A 15,121-nucleotide genomic window follows, 5' to 3' on the forward strand; every position below is an offset into this window, starting at 1 on the left:
TAGATGTTGAACATTGTTGGGCTGAGGGAGGACCCCTGCAGGACTCTGCATGTGGTTGGTGTAGGGTCTAAGAGGAAAAGGGGGAGTCTGGCCCGCTGCGTTCTGCCAGAGATGAATGAGTAGATCCAGTCGAGTGCCTTGTCCCGGATACCTACATTGTGAAGTCTGCATATTAGGGTTCCTGAGATACCATTTCGAAGGCCACTGAGAGGTCGAGGAGGATGAGGGCTACTGTTTCTCCTTTGTCCATTAGGGAGCAGATGTCATCTGTTACAGCGAGGAGGGCAGTTTCTGTACTGTGTTTTTTCTGAAGCCGAATTGTGACAGGGCAAAGATGTTGTGCTCTTTGATGAAGGTGACGAGTTGGCGGTTGATGGCTTTCTCAATGACTTTCATCGGGAAAGGAAGCAGGTAGATGGGTCTGTAGTTTTTGAGGTCGGTGGGGTCCGCTGAGGGTTTCTTCAGGAGGGGGTTGATCTCAGCGTGTTTCCATTAATTGGGGAAGGAAGCTTTTGCAAGGGAGCGATTGATGGTGTGGCGAAGCATGGGTGCGATTGTGTCAGCGGCTCTGTTGAAGATGTGGTGGGGGCTGGGTTCCGTGGGAGCCCCAGAGTAGATTGACTTCATCGTCTTCAGTATGTCTTCAGTGGTGAGGGCTGTCCAGCTGTCAATCGTTGGCTTCAGCTCCAGGGGGGTGGCTGGTGGGGGTTCTGTGTGTTGGTTATCTAGTTGTCGTAGATGTTCTTGATTTTGCGGTGGAAGACGGTGCTGAGTTTGTTGCAGAGGTCTTCTGAGGGGGGATTGTCACTCGACTGACTCGCTGGTGGGTTGGGCAAACTCCTTGTTGATGTTGAAGAGTTATTTGCTGTTGTGTGCATGTGTGGAGGTTCTGTCCTCAATTGCAGCTTTCCTCGTGTTTCTGATGAGTTGGTGGTGAAAAGTGTTGACGGCTTTCATTTTGTTGTAGGCTTCTGTGGATTTGGAGTTCCTCCATGTCTCCTCAAGGAGGCAGCAGATGTGCCTGGACTCTCGGAGTTCGGGGGTGAACCAGCTGGCCTTCTTGGTGTGTGCATTGTTATTCTTCTTGAGGGGGCTATGGTGTTGATGCTGTTGGTGATCCATCTGTGTTGTGTTCGGGTGCTGGTGTTGGGGGCTTTGTCTTACGCAGTGGTCTGGGTGGAGTTGCTAACATACACAGAAGGTTGCCTACCTTGGTGGAATTCACATTGGAATGTGTGCCTTACTGGGGTCAGTTCAGGATCTGGCCTCCTCATTAATGGCAGCTATACCCCTATCCGTAATATGTGAAATGTGGACCTGTAACCTTATTGAATACAGTTAAAGGAAAACTCCATTGTTTGTTTGCTGGCGATACATTCATTTTGCATGGGTCACAATGGATATATGGAGTGACAACACTCTCTGGCGATGTTGTCTTCGAGCTCTTCTTTGGAGGTGAATGATGAAGTACAACAATGGCATAACAGATAGGGTAACCTCAATGTCGGCACAGGATGTGTGGATATGCATAGAGGTGAGTTTCTGCCTTATATCCCACCTTTCCACCGCTTCTTGCATGGAGGTAGGACCGCAGTACTTCCGCTGGCTGTGATGTACCTCGTAATGGGGCGGCATGTTGGAGTGGCAATCGAAGAGTTATTAGCCCTCACCGTCAACCAGGTAGTCTGAGATAGCTGGCAGTGTCAGCGGAGCAATGGCGGACGCAGAAAGCCTTTGGTTGTAACTCGTAATAGGGCAGTCGAGACTGCCGGCTAAACCGCCATTGCCACGCAACCACCTCCAAGATGGTCCACGGACCGCTAACCTCATAATCAGCCCCTAAATTTATTTATGTAACTATCAAAGGTGGTTCTGACAAGAAACTTTTTTTCTACATTTCCTCTGGAACTGTTTATTTAAACATATTTTTTCTATTTTCCAACATTTTGTATTTTTTCATTTTTCTTCAAACAAAATGGTAACACAGGAAGGAAAAAAGTCTAACCAGAAACTGAAAAAATCTACATAGACTATAGTAAAAAAACAACAAACTCGCAAGTGTGTTTTCCTGCTGCCTCCACAATAATATCAATACTCCACTCTCCAAGTGTAAGAGTTCTACTACAATCGAAACATTAGAACCCAAAAGTGCATAATTCAAAATAAATTTCAGGGCACTGTCTGGCAGCTTCGGGTGCAACTATCTCTCCGGGAGCAGGTAGTGCAGTCCTGGTGGTAGATGGTTGCTCCTCATCTCTGTTCTACTGTGCCCTCTTCTGTTCTGAGTGGTGGTATGTTTTGAGATAATACAGCATTACTAGTCGTACCTCATGAGTATCTTTAACCACTTTGAACGATCTTGGCACAGCGGATGCACTTGATGAATTTTGCCACTGTTTTGGACTTTATTGATGGTATACAGAAAAACTGTCATGCAATGCTTCATTTTTTTGTGGGTGGCGCATCATCTTCGAACTCTTCTTCGTTCACCTCTGACTCCACTACTAGCTGTGGCACCTGATGTTCTTCATTTAGTCATGTTGCCATTCTGATTTCGAGAAGCACAAAAAAATGTCCCTTGCAAAGTCTGCACTAGCAGTAGAGCACACCTCTAAGGGACTAGTAAAAACCTAGTAGATGCTTCAGAAAGAAAAAACAGGTGGACACTTACTATACATGTTATCAAAAAGTACCTCCACCAATCACATCTCATTTCCAGGTCGCATGATCTTCGAGATTACCGACGTAATATTGACTATTGTTGTTCTCCCGTAAAGTATTCAATATTCTGCTAATGGTTAGACATAACCCTGGGAGAAGTTTGCGTAGCCGCGCTACTCAAGGCTACGCGAAGAAGCACAAAAACTCCACAACACTACATGGAGTTACGCGAGCATGCAGAGTTGCTACTTTCCGCATGCTCGCGTGTGATTGCGTATGATCACGAGATGTTTTTGAAGTTCGGCAACGCGTTTGACGTGTTAAGGGGAAATATCACACAAACTTCACCACGTGGTCGCCAATGGGCGCGACCATTTTGTTTTCCTGTTCTTTGCATGGTTCTGGGGCCTGCTTTTCATTCCTTCTCCCATCTTTTCAATCCTTTTTTTTACACTGTTTTTCAGATTTTTTAAAATTTATCTATCCCTCTCTGTCTCTAAGTGTATATTTAGCACTTTATTTCTACTTTTACTGTGTTTTTAGAAAAAAATTCTATTGTTTTATATTACTTTCTTTTTACTATCCTACTTTTTCCGTTGACTTTATTTTTACTGCTAGATTTTCTTTTCCGCCCGCCCACCCCAGGACCATGGTTAAGGGTACCGGCTCCAAGGGCAAGGCGCCTGCGCCCAAGAAGAGCCACCTTCCCTGCGGCAGACTGCGCCCGGAAGGGGTGCAGACCCGGCCCCTTTTTAGCGAAGTGGAGGTGGCTGCCCTTGTTTTTTTTGTGCAGCACCATCTCCCCTTGACCTTGGCAGCAGGCTGCAGGTCTGGCTCGGATACGCTACCCAGGAGCGTCACAACTGGTGGGTGAGGGTGAGCCGGGCAGTGTTTCACTGCTCTGAGTTCCGGGGCAACCATAACCAGCTGACCCACCGATGGTCAGACATCTCGGACCGGGACCTGCTGGACCTGCTAGGTGTTGAGGTTGTGGGGCTTGGTGAGTAGCTAATACTATTAGTATAGTATTGTGTGTTCTCTAGACTGTGTTACTGTTATTGCGAGTATATACTTTTTTTCCAAATAGCAAGAATGCTGCTGCTTACATTCCAGGTAAATTACATTTAAAAATCTTCTGTGATTGTTATTCTTCTAGACACAGGTGCTCGGCACTACTATAATCTTACTCATTTGCAACTTTGCGGCTGTGTTCGCTTGGGCTGATTATGTAAGAGAGTTTACTTTAGAGAACTTAAGTTAGTTAATGGTAGAGAGACTCTAGTCCTTCCTTTGTCCTCCTGTCACTAAGATAGCGGTGGATTGATCGGTAGTTTAGTTACTTAGGGCCATATTACCAACAGCTAGCGATAATTATCGCTGTGTTGGCTTAGCGGGAATATTTCTATCGCCGCCCTTCACCTGTTTTTATCGCTGAGATACCTTGCTATTAGCAAGGTTTATCTCAGGAGCAATAAAAAACAGGCAAAATGCGTGAATATCGCTGTCAATAAAGCGATATTCAGGCATTACCATGACAATGCTCTTAGCCATGTTAACCACCTCTCATTGGATAACATGGCTAAGAACTGGTCAGGGCAGGCGTTAGCTTTTGGAGATATTCGCACTTAGCGCAAATATTTGCAAAACTACGCCTGTGTTGATCATAGGCGATAGCGATTGCAGTTTTCAGTCGCTGACATTTTGGCACGCCCACTTTGCATGTCATTAGCGATAATTATCGCTGACATGCAAAGTGGGCCCCAAAATGCCCGCTATCGCCTACAAGCTGTCGCTAACTGGTGTTAGCGACAGCTTGGTAATAGGGTGATAAAATTATCTCCGCTTCAGCGGGAAAAAGTCCGGCTAAAGCGGCGATAATGGCCCTTGGAAAAATGCCCCTTAGTTCATTAGTATTAGTTGGTAATTTTTTAGTCATCTGCATGACGCATCTTCTGTCACATTACGTTACGTGTTGCTGAGTGCTGCTTACTCCAGTCCTAGGTAGAACCTTTTGTAGTTTGTTAGTGAGTGATTCATAGACCAACCAACAATTTGGTGTATGCAAAAATGTATTCATGCGTCCTCCATCTATGTATTTTAAGGACTGAAATAAATGGAAATGCAGGCTTAGTTAACAATTGGCCCATCTGGACTAGGTGGGCTAGGTCAGCACCCAGATGCATGAAGATGGGGTCAGAGTTGGCGGGAGCAGCTGGACAACAACAAAATGCCTCCAAATCCCAGGGCCAGGAAAGCTCCTCTACACAAGGGTGTTCTGCTGGCCCCAGTAAGTCCTACAGTTGTTAATATTAATTATAATTCCCTAACTTTACTGCACCTTATTATTATTTCCCTTTCCTAATTCTATGTTTTACCAAATCTTCTTCGATCTACACTATCTGTTTCTAAATTCTATCCCTGCCTCTAACTGCCTCTGCTCTGACTCTCTGTACTACTACTATATTAGCGATTGGCCACTCTTTATTTTTATTTAAAAGGTTTCAAAACTCAGATTCACCAATAGCTCTAGCCACTGAGTCCAGTCCTTAGGGTTGTTCTCTTCTAGTCTTCCTAATCTTGAGAGGCTTTTCGACAACTCCCACCAATATTGCCCAAGCAGTTATTTTACTATTTTTGATAGTATAGGACATACTTCTACTAGTGTCTACTCTACTCTAGTACTGAATTTATACTAGTGATGTATGTGGTATATATATATATATATATATACATATATATATATATATGTATATATATATATATATATATATATATATCACTGAAAAAACCATAGGTTATAGACCATATATAGTTAGGAATTAGCATTTACAAAACCTTATTTTACTCACACAAAACCATTGAAATTCCATATATAGTTAGTTGCACTAACTATATATCGCGCACCCGCAATCCACTGCTGATGATGTCACATATTACATCATTCATGACATGGTCAGTGACATCACTGATGACATCACTGATGACATCTCAAATGACATCACTCATGACATCACTCATGACATCTCATTTGACATCAATGATCACATCACTGATATCATTCATGTGACAATACAATGCATCTCCTCACACTTTAATATAACCTCTGTTACACCCAGTGTTAAATAGAGTATAATTTTTGAAACCTTTGACACACCAATACTAGTTACTACATACGCACTCACTGATTCCTACGTCTACACACACATTCACTCATTCACCCATACAATCATTCATACATACAATCACTCATCTTTACAACACTATCATATGCACTCATACACCTATACAGACACTCACACTCTGCCACTCATCCATGGAGTTACTCACACACCTAGTCAGTCCTGTAAAGAATCAATCACACTTCCATTTTCTCATCTATACAGACAAACATAGAACACCTTACATTTTCAAACATATACTACACACATACTTACTCTCTTATACAATCACTGATACAAGTACACATTGATCTGCACAGAGTCACACACCTCCCAGCCAGCCACACATACACTCAGTCTCCCATACAAATACTTGGGCAATCAATCAATAACCCATATAGTTACTCATATAGCTACTGATCAACACATGCAGCAGTTTACAGAACAACAGACATAATGATGCACAAATTAAGACAGTTTAGTCACTAACCCATGCACTCAGTGAGACATATTTAATCACTCACTCATACAGTCAGTCATGCACCTACTAAATCCTTCATCCAGACACTTATACATCCACTCATTCTTCAATATGTAAGACATATTTAAACTTTACAGAAACATAAAATTACTGGATGTTGTTTTCAGTGATGTCATCAGTGATGTCATTTGAGATGTCATCAGTGATGTCATCAGTGATGTCACTGACCATGTCATGAATGATGTAATATGTGACATCATCAGCAGTGGATTGCGGGTGCGCGATATATAGTTAGTGCAACTAACTATATATGGAATTTCAATGGTTTTGAGTGAGTAAAATAAGGTTTTGTAAATGCTAATTCCTAACTATATATGGTCTATAACCTATGGTTTTTTCAGTGAATTTTCAAGGTTTTGTAAATGCTAATTCCTAACTATATATGGTCTATAACCTATGGTTTTTTCAGTGAATTTCAATGGTTTTTTAATAGCAAATATCAAAAGCTTTAAAATGTATTCTTCTTTAAATCGAAAAATATATTTTATATGTTTTTAATACAATTTTTTTATATATTTTTTTTAAATAATTTTTTTTGTTTCGCTTCCGGTCCGCGAACCGGGTAGCTTCCCGTTAGCTCAATTTGCTGCCGCGAACCGGTAAACGTTCCGTTTGCGCAACTGCCGCGTTAGAAAACAACATCGTAACGCGTCGCGTAACCGCGACGTATCGCGTTGTCGCGTAATGCGTCTTATGACGCGCCACGTTAGCGCACCCGGAAGTGCTCCGGTGCGCGAAGCGAGGCGCGAAGCGCAGCTTCCCGGAGGCGATCCGGGGCGCGGCGCGGAGCGCGTAACGTAAGCATTACAGGTCATGTGACTTGTTAATAACACTTTTCATTGGTTCATTTCACTTTTGGTTTCCTAATGATGTAAGGCTAGGTCATGTGACCTAAAAATAACACTTTTCATTGGTTTAGAACTATTTTTTTTTCCCAAATGATGAAAACCCCTCTTTGTTTTCTCACTCTGACTTTCATCCTTGTGAGAGGAATACCTTTTTTCATCACTTAGCAATGGCAAGTGTTGTAGCTTCAGCTGGTGCACCCCCACCACCACCACCACCACCTTTTAGGAAGAGAGGACCACCTCCTCAGGTTATGGTTGAGCAAGAGGAGGAAGAAGAGGAAGAAGAGGAAGAGGAAGAAGAGAGGCATTTTTTGCGAGAAGAGCCTAGGAGGTCCCGTGTCAAAGTGAATTTTATTTGGCAATTTTTCAAATATCCCCAGGGCCAAAAAAAAGTGAATGCTCGGTATGTAACTTTCCTTATTTGCAAAAAAGATTTGTCCAGAGGGACAGATAAAAAATATAGTTATGGCAATTATACGATGCATCGCCATATGGAGAGGTGGCACCCTAACAACTACAGTGCTGCGCAGGTACGTGACCTGCAGGATAACCCCCCTCCTGTGGCAAGAAGATCAAATGTAGAGGAAGTGACGGGACCAGAGGCGAGGGAGACGGTCCCAAATATACAGATGAGGTTCGGGACAATCAAACAAGTGTGCGTGCGTTGCGGTCAGTTGATTTGCTACAGAGAAAGTAGCATCAATTTAATCAACTTAGCAATTGACAATCATGATTGTCCAAACCGGCCCAGAAAATAAATTATCTTTTTTTTTTTGTTGCTCCTGTTGAGCCCTTTAGAATGAATCTTTTTCGTCCCCACCCCCAAAAAAAACAAAAAAAATATAAAACCGTTCAAAAAATACAAAAAAAGTAAAAAAATGTTCATAAAAAAAATAAAAAAAATATAAAACAACAAAAATAATAAAAAAAAGTTCTTTTCAGAACTACCTCCCCTTTATAAAAAAATTGCTAGAATGTTTAGCACTCTGGCAACCTCTATTTCTTTTGGTTCGCTCGCCGGTATGCGAACCGGAAGCGAACCAAAAAAAAAAAAAGAAGAGTAAGTATAAGGGAAGGAAACAGAGAGTAATGTTAAAAGAAAGACAGCTATAGGGAGTAAACCAGAGATACTGTTTAATAGATCTATTTACCGAAGAAAAGATGGAAGAGGGTATAATTGTGAAAAATAAAATAGATAAGGAAGTGAAAGAAAAAAAGGAGAGTAGAAGAATAATAAACAAGAGTTGCTTAGAGAATGTGAGTGAATGTTCAAAATAAGATTAAAACATGTGGAATAACAGAGAGAAAAAACAGAAAGCAGAAAAGAAGAAGTAACAGAAAAGGAATGATTGAAACAGCAAAGAAATGTAAATAACATAGGGGCATATTATTAACATAGGCGATAAAATTATCGCTGCTTTTATCGGCAGAAATCAGCCGCTAAAGCCGCTTTTGCGGCAGAAAACTGCCGCTAAAGCCGCTTTTGCGGCAGTTTTCTGCCGATAAGAGCAGCGATAATTTTATTGCCTGTGTTGATAATATGCCCCTTAGTGTGCTTGAACTACAGGGAGAAAGCATAATGAACAAGTAGTGAAAGAGTGATCAGTCAGAGACAGTGAGAGTAATAGAGATGGAGTGAGTGAACAAGAGTGAGGAACTATGAGAACAGAGAGACTGAGAAAAGGAGTGGAAGGAGTAGAGTAAGTAAGTAATAGAGAAAGGAATGAGGGAAGTAGCAAAGGCAGGAAGCTGAGGGTTAAAGAAATGAAGCAGTGGAACTAATAGAAGTTAAATGTAACGAAAAGAGTACAAAACACTTACCTTATAATTGTCGTTAACTTAGTCACTTGTTATTTTTATACTTTCAATCTGTGAAAAAAAAAAATTTGAAAAATATTAAAACATGTATTTAAAAATTAGAAAAGACAAGGGAAAAGATTGACAATCATCCAATTTTACAAAGAAATAAAGTTAGAGATAAACATGCAGAAAAAAAGAGAAAGAAACGGTGATAGACAGTCAGAGACAAAAAGAAATTTAAATAGAGTAAATTACTTAGAGAGAAAAAAAGAAGATACTTTCAGTGACAGAAAAGAAGGATAGAAGAGTAAACTAAATTGAAGTTATGTAAGCTACTAAAAGAAAGTGAGTAAGGTAAACTATATAAGGAAAGGGTGAATAAGGAAAAGAGAGTGAGAGAGAGAGGAGACAGAGGAAGTGAAGGAAAGAGTGTCAGATACAGACTGAGTGAGGCATCTACACAATGTGATTCGTAATGTTAGGAAACACAGTTAATGTATTTGAAAAACGTGCAATTTATTTTGCTCAATCCACAATCACATCACTTGTGTTTCCTTTGCTTAGGTATCTCATTGTGCAGAAGTAGTCTAGCAAATGAATGAGTACGCAGAAGGTGAGCACTGTATGCAACAACTTTGACACTTACAGAAGCCTCAGCTTCTCCATGCCCCCTACACAGTCCTAAATATATACATTTTAAACTGACGGTATCTTGTTGCAGATGAAGTGAGGCCAATCTTGCAACATGGTGCATCTTTTGCACTGCTTCTGCGTCACAAAAGTGACGCAATGGCGGCGCAAAAAAGGCGCACGGCCATCATAAATCTGCCCCTAACATTTTAAATGATTGTTTCAGGATGCCGATAAGGTGTGGCCTATCCAGAGATTTGTTTGAGGTGAGGCCTACTCAGGGTTGCAGATGAAATGTAGCCCTATTGAAGAGTACAGAGGAGATAATACATGTGCAGGCCTACCAATGAAGTGAGTCATGTCCACTGCACTCTTAAACAAAGGCCACACCTCCTCTGTGTCCCTGGACAGGCCTAAACCTCATCTGCACAATGTGATTCGTAATGTTAGGAAACACAGGTGATATAATTGAAAAACGTGCAAATATTTTTGCTCATTTAACAATCACATCACCTGTATTTCCTCAGCTTAGGTATCTCATTGTGCAGATGTAGTCTAGCATATCCAAGAGTACGCAGAAGGTGAGGACTGTATGCAACAGAGCAATGTACATTACTCACCTCCCTTGACACTTACAGAAGCCTCAGTTTCTCCATGCCTCCTACACAGTTCTAAATGTATATCATAAATACAAAAAGGTACAGAAATAATTATACATGTTAAATGGTTTATTTTTGCTGTTCTCAGAATATATCAAATTTCACTAAAACAGTGAGTTGAAAGTATTCATCATATAACAGCGGGGAAAAAAACACAATCAAAATGATTGTGTTTAAAAAATCCATATAACATAACCAATCAGAAATCAGAACTCCTGAAAAGTAACTTACTTTCCATGACGTCGAAGGATGTCTTATGAACAGCTTACACTCTGTTGTGCTGTTATTATTTTCTGCCCGCCACTTTCTGAAAGAAAAGCTCCATCGTATTGACAAATATGTTACATACAATAAATGACTTCTCGCTCTCTACCGCACTTCTCCTCAAGGCCAAATCATGTAAGAGCCATTTATAACTCTTGGAATTCTTCTAAGCAAATCCCGTCATTTTCTTTTTCCGCAACTTCCAGAAAGAAAACGTCCAAGATCACTTTCACAATCCTGAACTAGTAATATCTCACCCTTCTTGCTCACTCATGTTCCACATTACCTTTTCACTCTGTACTACACTTATCCTCAAGGCCAAATAGTGTAGGAGCCATTAGAACCTCTTGAAATTCCTCAGAGCAAATCCCGAGATTCCTACCCTAAAATTTTGGTTGTAAAAACACCAGGTAAGATTTTTTAAGGTCAAAAGGCAATTTTTTTTTTAAAGTTAAAACAGAATCATTGCAGAATGACCAGCCGTGTGTAGACTTCAAATAAGCTGTGTAATGTCCTGATGTTGTTGAAGGACCGTCATGATATATAATTGCTGCAGTTACAAAAGTCCTTCCTGATATTGACAACTGCGAAGCCACAACATTTTTAATTAAAGTTGTCAATTTTGTTCCATCAGGCCTACATCGTTGGAACATTAAAATGACATACTGGCCATATGTTCGTATAAATAATGTGGAGAACATTGCAGACTTACATTGGCTACACTCCATGTTGTGATCAGCTGCTTTTACTAGCTTACTAAAGGACACTGATTTACTGTCTGGCAAAGTTAAATATATAAATCTTTCAGACTCTACACTAGTAGTACTTGATACCCTACAGTTCTCGCAGTCATGCTGCCATTGATAAGAAAGGCCAAACAGATGATCTACATCTACACCTTCATCTTGCAATACATCAAGCATATACATTAAAAACTCCTGACAATCTTGCTGAATATTTTGAGAGAATTGCATTTGACCTGAACATTTGTCTAACAGATTTCGAATTTCAGACACACTTTCTATTTTTGTTCTATCAGTGCTACATTTCTCTAACACAGAATTCAACAAACTGCAAAATCTTTGATCCAAATTGACCACAATCTCTTCTTTTAAAGTTTCTAGAGAAAAGACAACATTAACCACTACATTAGCATAGCAGTTGACACCAGAACTATTTTCAAATTGAAAACCAACAACATCTTCAACAGAATCCATTTTTTTTCTGCTTATAATTTCAGGTTCATCGACTTTTCGTCTTTTTGCTACAACCTCCCTACTATTGGTCACATTTCTTCGTTTCCGGCCTACCACACGTTTCTCAAACAAAGGATATTGAAGCAAATGTGGCGCATACTCTCTTCTTAACCTATTGTATTCGTTAACACAATCTAGATCCGCACAAATGTTTGTGACATCACACTCAATCAAGTACAATCCCGATAAACTTCTGACTCGTGACAATGCCACATATGCCATACCCTCCTTGAACACAGAACTGCCAATATTCACCAATGCACTGTCTACACTTTAACCTTGTGATTTATGGATTGTCACCGCATATGCCAAGCAAACAGGAAACTGCTTACGGCGAACATATAAGTCTTTTACAAGCAAAAACCTAGCAGAGCAACAACCAATTAGCTGTACTTCCTCAATGCCATCAAATTTAATTTTTAAAAATTCAATTCCATCTCTATTTCTGTATTTCTCAAAATCAACAACATTACCCATTGATCCATTTACCAGACCTCTTTCAACATGTAAATTCCTTCTTAAAATTATACGGCAATTTAAGCACACATTCAGAGTCTTTTCAAAACCTGCAGTTTTAGATATAGTCTTCTCTAATGAATCCAATTTTGATTTCAAATTCTCAGACAAAATAATTGTTGATCCCATATGCTCTACTCTGTCAATAGCTTCCAGTTTCACAATCTCTTGGTTTTCTAAATGCAACATTTTGTTGTTGAAGATGGCACATTCTGCAAGAGTTGGCATCAAACATATTCCAGATTTCTTCTCAGTAATTTTCCAAAAAATATTCTCAGGCACAACGTCTTCTTCTGGATACAAATTTGACAGTAATCGTGCATGTAAAGCTTCTTTCCCATGCTCGGTCACTTTTCCGATTCTAACATCTTGTAGAATATTCTTATAATCTTCATCCTTCGCTTAACGCATATTTTCACGCAGTTCAGCATAATTGAAGTTTAACCATATATTGACGTTGCCAATGCTCCCTAGGCACTTCCTGGTATCTTCATGCGTGAGCATTTTGAACACAGGTTGTCCTTTCACTGGTGTCAGCTGCAGAAGATCACCAAAAACAATGATGTGTTTGCCACCAAATAACACATCATACTCTGTTTTGAGAACTTCTTGCATTCTCAAATGCACAAAGGCAAGCATGACATTGGAAACCATGCTTACTTCGTCAATGATAAGAAGTTTCATTTTCCTCAAGACTCTTGAAACTTCACAACAAGCATCTCCAGATAACTTGTGGTATTGTAATTTGTTATCATGCTCCACTGGCAGCATCAGTAGACGATGCAAAGTAATACCTTTAATGTTATGTGCTGCCAGTCCAGTTGGAGCGGTGACAACACAAGACAGCGATGACTCAGTCCTTTTCTGCAAATAACATGAAATTGCTTTAATGAGGAAACTTTTTCCAGTTCCTGCTTCTCCACTCACGTACAGTCGGACAGGCTTCAATGACGTACATGAGCACTCTTTCTTCTCATGACTTAATCCATGGTCAATTTGGTTGGTAACTTCATCATATATTTTCCTCTGCTCAACGTTGAGTTGTCTTTCCAAGTCTTCTAAGTTAACCGCATCCTCCTGAGCATGTGCCATGGCTCTTTCCACTTCAATCATGGCAGTGGCAGCTTCATTTTCGATAACTGGTCCTCCTAGTGGAGCCTGACTCAATGAAACAGAACTCTGACTGTCCTGAGAACTGTCTCTAGCAATCTCGGCTGCAATCATTGCTTCCTGCTCGATTTCCGCATTCAACATTTCTAGATATTTGGGAAAAACAGGACATTCTATGGTCTCCTTGGCGGCATTGAAAGAGTCTTCGTAAAAGAGGAAATCTCCAAGCAGTTCCTCTTCTGCACGCCAAGGCTTGAAAAGTTGCAAAAGAGCTAAATAGAAAAACTCTTTTCTTTCTTGAGATTTGCCACTCAATTTTCGATGGTTTACCAATTGGCATTTTCTTTGCTTGACCAGACATCCCTCACTTCCAATTACAGCATACACTCCTTTATCAATATCTTCTTTGATGTTCCTCTTGAATATGTAATTTTGTAGAACCTCATACAGACAAACATTCTCGAGGTGACTGCTTCTATTTGGATAATATGTATCCAACATGTTAGTCTTCAAAATATCGGTACTGTTTGGCTCCTTTTCTGCCAAATACTCAATTTCTCGCACAGGTTTCAGAACTCGATTACGCGTTGCAGCAAGACCAAGACTCGCCCAAATGATACTCCTAGATTTGGCATAGAGACTTGCTGAAGATAACCGGTCAGAACATTCTTAAGCTCCGATTTTTCGATGCGACAACATCTTCAGACTGAAACTGTACAACTTCTTACTGAGGCTTTTTTCATGGGAAATGTCCTCCCACATATCCTTCAACTCTGTCTTTTCTTTTTTAGTGATGTAAGATGTCACATACCGAGCCACAGCCATACAGTTATCAGCCACAAACTGTATATCCATGTTAGCATTCCACATGGACAAAATCACTGGGTTGTAGTCGTTGATGTACTTGGACTCTTCGTTCCTTTTCAAATTGTATGTGTTTTTGGGTGATTTCCTCGTCACATTATGTCGCAGCGAAGACATCAAACTGTTCACTCTTCCTTTAGAAATCACCGGTCGTGGAAAGCCGAAACGACATTTTGTGTAGAACTTGTCCTTGTTTCTGAATTTACGACGACAGTACTTTCCGCAACGATGGCTTTGGGAGCGTAAAACTTGTTCTCTTATGCTTTTGTCTTCCTTTGTCTTTGGAACAGCACATGTAGAATACTGTTCTATGAAACTCATCACTAAGTCATCCGGATCTGTTCCAAATTTGGGTGCATCTTTGATCCATAGCAGCATATGTATATGAGGAGCACCTCTTGCTTGGTACTCCTTTCTCCAGAAGAAATCCAACACCTCTCCAAGAGGTGGATTGTTCATGATGAAAGCCATCATAGCTTCAAACCTATGATTGAAGTACCTGCATACATTCACTGGATCCAAAGAGCACAGTTCTCCGGGTGTCTTGAATTCGATATTTTCAATGTTTCCATTTGCCTCTCGTAGAAATTCAAGTAAGTCTTCCCAGCCATACTCGGCACAGCTGAGAGTGAGGAACCATGTGGGAGTTGCTAAGTTCCTCAGCATACATTTTAAATCACCATGACGACGGTACCAGTACTCATTAGTACCACGCTGACACGCCATGAGATTAATCAGGTGAGAATCCAAAATACTGTCTTGCACATTGACTTTATCCATAAAGTCCCTTGCCGAGATATTTTGCATCTGTACA

The sequence above is a fragment of the Lissotriton helveticus genome, chromosome 1_1 (genome assembly GCF_964261635.1).
Source record: "Lissotriton helveticus chromosome 1_1, aLisHel1.1, whole genome shotgun sequence".
NCBI classification, from domain to species: Eukaryota; Metazoa; Chordata; class Amphibia; order Caudata; family Salamandridae; genus Lissotriton; species Lissotriton helveticus.